Here is a 4489-nt window from a genome sequence, read left to right on the forward strand (position 1 = left end):
ATTGTTAATTACTTTCATTTATTCATCATGTTTCATATTGTTGGTATGATTGACAACCTTGCTAGCATGATCAACATGATAATGAGTGAGTAGTCTCTTAGCTAGGGTTAATGGGTGATTAGGGGAAACCAACATGGGGAATGATTCATGCTTAAATTAATATGCTTTCATGTTTTATTTGCTTGCTTGTTTTGATCTCAACTCATGCACATGTTATATTTGATGAAATGCTAAGCCTATGAATCCTTGCATTTACTATCATCTTCTATCTTTTCAATGAGACTTGTAAGACATAACCCAACTCGAGTCTCATTAGACCATGCATGTTGTTGAGTAGGGAAGATTAAGTCGACTTGTAGGTGTTGTACAATCTAATCGATTCGGCTCCGGACCCAAACTTTCCTAGGATTGTAAGATATAACCCAACTCAATCCATCACAACAATAATCGCTTGCTTATAATTTGAGAACATGTTTGTATGATCATATCCCATGATTCCCCTATGATCCCATGACACCCTAGTGCCTTTAATCAATTGTTTACACCCTTTTAAATTCATCTTGCTTGTTTATTTTCATTGCTATTTTAGTTTAGTAACCTTCTACATCAACCCAATTTGTGACACCCCTTAGACACCACTAGTTACAATAGAAATCTCATTTCAACTCCCGTCCCTTGGGATCCGACCTTTACTTGCCTCTTTACTAATTGTAGAGTTGTTTGTGGAGCTATAAATTGTGTTTTGATTCGACCGTGACCAATGACCACATCTTAATTTGTGAACACTTAGCGGGATCACATCAAAAATGGCGCCGTTGCCGGGGACGGTGTTTGTTTGATTTAGATTTCTTTTTGTTGTTATTAGTTGTGTCTTTCTTCGCCTTGAGGAAGTAAAACTCCTCAAGGTTTGTTCTAATTGTTTTCGAGTTGTTTGATATTTTGCATGTCTAGAAGGTTACAAGGTGATTTGTTACCTTTTGACCGTGAAATCGAAAGAACCTTGACGAACAATAGGAGACTTGTTAGGAGGAATTTAAGAGGTATTAGTGAAGTTGTCCAACCCACTAGTGAGTTTGTCAATCTTTTCGCAATAGAAGGAGAAGAAAACCCATTACACAATACCCCACAAAATCCACCTACAATGCCAAAATTCTCGTCACACTCCGTACCCACCGAGGAGAATCTACCAAATGGTACTCCTACACCGCAACATCTCACCGGAAATTTTATTGCCAAGTCCGCCTTCATCCAACTAGTTGAGAGGAGCCAATTCGGGGGGATGCCTAGTGAGGACCCTCATTCTCATATGGAAACCTTTTGCGACTATTGTGATGCTATCTCTCAAACGGGCGTGACTCAAGACCAAATTACATGGGTCTTATTTCCTTTTTCCTTAATCGGCACCGCGAAGCAATGGTTGAAGGGCCTTGATAAGGCAACCCTTGGAATAGATTCTTGGAAGAAGTTGGCTCTAGCTTTCTACAAAAAATTCTACCCACCGGAAAAGACTAACATGCTAAGAGCTCAAATTACGGGTTTTAAGCAAAGGGATGAAGAGTCTTTGTATGAAGCTTGGGAGCGGTTCAAGGGAATTTGTCGCTCATGTCCTCACCATGGACTTAGCGAATGGTTTTTGGTGCAACAATTTTGGAATGGTTTATATGAAGATTCTAGGAACATTCTCAATATGGGATCAAATTGAATGTTCACCGAAGTTGATGACAATCAAACATGGAACAAGATTGAGGAAATGGCGGTCCATAACTCACAATATAGTAGACCTCGCAAGGCTACTAGAGGAGGAAAGCATGAAGTGGACTCCGTTACTCAATTGGGTGCTCAACTTAGTGCTCACATTGACACAATCAACTTGAAGTTTGAACAAGCTATGGCTAGACTTGAGGAAAACTCAAAATCATCGAAGCATCATGTTAATGCCATGACGGCATCCTCATCAATCCCAAGTGGGATATGTGAGAATTGTGGAACTTTGGGACATGACCAAGGTGAATGTAGGGGAACAGATGAACAAGTGAATGCTTTCCAAGCATACAAGAGTGGTACCCCTTATTCCAACTTTTACAATGAAAACACCAAATTCCATCCAAATCTCTCATACAAAAGCCAAAATGTTCGAAACCCTCAAACAACATACACTCCACCACCCATGAGAAACCAAAATCAAAGACCCTTTTACAATCAAAACCAAGGTTACCAAAATCAAAATCCATATAATCACCAAAATGACCAACGCTTTGATGTCCAAAAAGCGGTCCTCCAAATGCAAAAGAATCAACAAGAATTTTTCACTCAAATGCAAAAAGATAGCCAAGCAAAGGAAACCACCATCAACAACATTCTAGCTCACAGCAAGATGTTGGAAACACAATTGACTCAACTAGCATCTTCAAGCTCACAAAGACAAAAGGGGCAATTACCACCTCAAAGTAATCACCCTAGACATGAAACGGTTAGTGCCATTCACTTGAGAAGTGGTACAAGGTATTAAGCACCGAAGAAGCAAGTTGAGGATGAAGTTGTGGAAGCTAGTGAAAAGGAAGAAATTGTGCAAAACTCCAAAGATGGAGAATCATCAAAAGAAGAAAGTTCAAAGAAAAATGAAGACAAGGCCAAGGAGAAGGAGCCCATTGTGATTAGACTTCCTTTTCCAAGTCGTCAAGCCAAGCCCAAATTTGATGATCAACTTGGAAAATTCATGGAAATTGTGAAGAATTTGGAAGTCTCAATTCCTTTCACGGAATTAATCAATCACGTTCTGGCCTATGCGAAATACATGAAAGATATCCTCACAAAGAAGAAGTCGATCCGGAAGCTTGAGACTATCGCCTTCACTAAGGTGAGTAGTGCAATACTTCAAGGGAGTTCACCTCCAAAGTTAAAGGATCCGGGAAGCTTCTCAATACCGTGTACCATTGGCGACACGACGATCAACAAAGCCTTATGTGATCTAGGGGCTAGTGTGAGTGTCATGCCGTACTCGGTGAGTAAAAGGTTGGGGATGGGAGAGCTTAAATGCACCAACATCACACTCCAAATGGCCGATAGATCGACGAAGACACCGTTAGGGATATGGGAAGATGTCCCCGTGCGAATTGGGAAGTTTTTCATCCCGGTGGACTTTGTCATTGTTGATATGGAGGAAGATTCCAACATTCCAATCATCCTAGGAAGACCTTTCCTACACACCGCCGGTGCGGTGATTGATGTGAAACATGGTGAGCTCACTCTAGAAGTGGGAGATGAAAGCATAACTTTTAATCTTGACAAGACGATGAGAGCTCCTCGTTTGCATGAGCCATGTTTCATGATTGATCATTATAGCCGAAAGGATGAAAGGAAGAAATCGGAACTCCAATGGAAGAAGAAAGTTGAAGATGCTCCATTCAAAGAGCAAGTGAATTGTGACAAGGAGAGCTTGCAAAGCTCATCAAAATCAACCAAGGAAGAAGAGGATGGCCTCATTGGCCAAGAGAAGAAATTGGGAGAGTTGTCTCCATCTAAGCAAGAGATTTTCAATGATCAACTCAATGAAGTTTGTGGTATTTGGGACGACGAATTTGAAGGGATTTTTAATCCCTACGTTGGTAATGCCATCGATCAAGACCAACAACAAGGGCCACGGTCTATTGAGAACCTCTACCATGATAATGAACAAGCTTTTGATTACTTCTTCAAGGTGTTGAGCAACATCAACAACACCTTGGACATGCCCCCTTGACATCTCATCAAGAATGAGAGTTTGGTGGAGTCCTCCCTAAACCACCACTTGTAAATATTTCTAACTCCCTAACTTACATTTCAACTCTTGTATTGCATTTTTGTCATCTTTGGATTTTTATTTACTTTGATCAAAATAATTGTCATGTTTGAGAGAAAGTGAGGGAGGGACTAACGATTTCAATTGATGTGTAGTGCTTTTAGCTTAGTGTGGGGATGGCAATTGCCTAGGCTATCCATGCCTTAGTAGTGCCCCCACAATGACGAACACAAGACTTGAAGAAAGAATGGAAGAACGGTATGGGAAATGCAGTGTGCACGGATGGAACTGAATCCGTGTACATAGGGGAAGAATCCGAGCGGATTCCAGAGAATCCGCCCGTCTTGAAGAATCCGAGCGTATTGCAGAAAAGACGCCCGTCTTGAACTGAGCTGAATTTTGAAAAATTCTTGACTGTGACTGAATCCGGGCGTCCTGTGAAGAATCCGTCCGTCTTGTAAGAAAGACGTCCGTCTTTGCAGCTGAGGAAAACAAGCAAAATTTTTCTGGACTAAAATCCGTCCGTCTTTAAGCAAATCCGCCAGTCCCGTGTTCAGCAAATCCGAGCGGATTGTCACAAATCCGCCCGTCTTTAGGCGAGTTTTGCAAAGTTCAGAAAGAGCAGAATCCGCACGGATTAGGCAGAATCCGCACGGATTGCCCCTGCAGATTCGAAAATTTCGGTCTCTTTAAAACCCCTCCCACCTTCAT

General features: G+C 41.4%; 1 non-coding gene across 1 annotated transcript; it reads right to left on the reverse strand.

Annotated features, from left to right (window-relative positions):
* Positions 1–1513: 1513 nt before the first annotated feature.
* On the reverse strand, positions 1514–1620 carry LOC141624100 (small nucleolar RNA R71). The gene has a single exon (XR_012533910.1). It is a non-coding gene; the product is annotated as a small nucleolar RNA R71 (small nucleolar RNA).
* Between the last annotated feature and the right edge of the window lie 2869 nt (positions 1621–4489).

The sequence above is a fragment of the Silene latifolia genome, chromosome X, assembly GCF_048544455.1.
Source record: "Silene latifolia isolate original U9 population chromosome X, ASM4854445v1, whole genome shotgun sequence".
NCBI lineage: Eukaryota > Viridiplantae > Streptophyta > Magnoliopsida > Caryophyllales > Caryophyllaceae > Silene > Silene latifolia.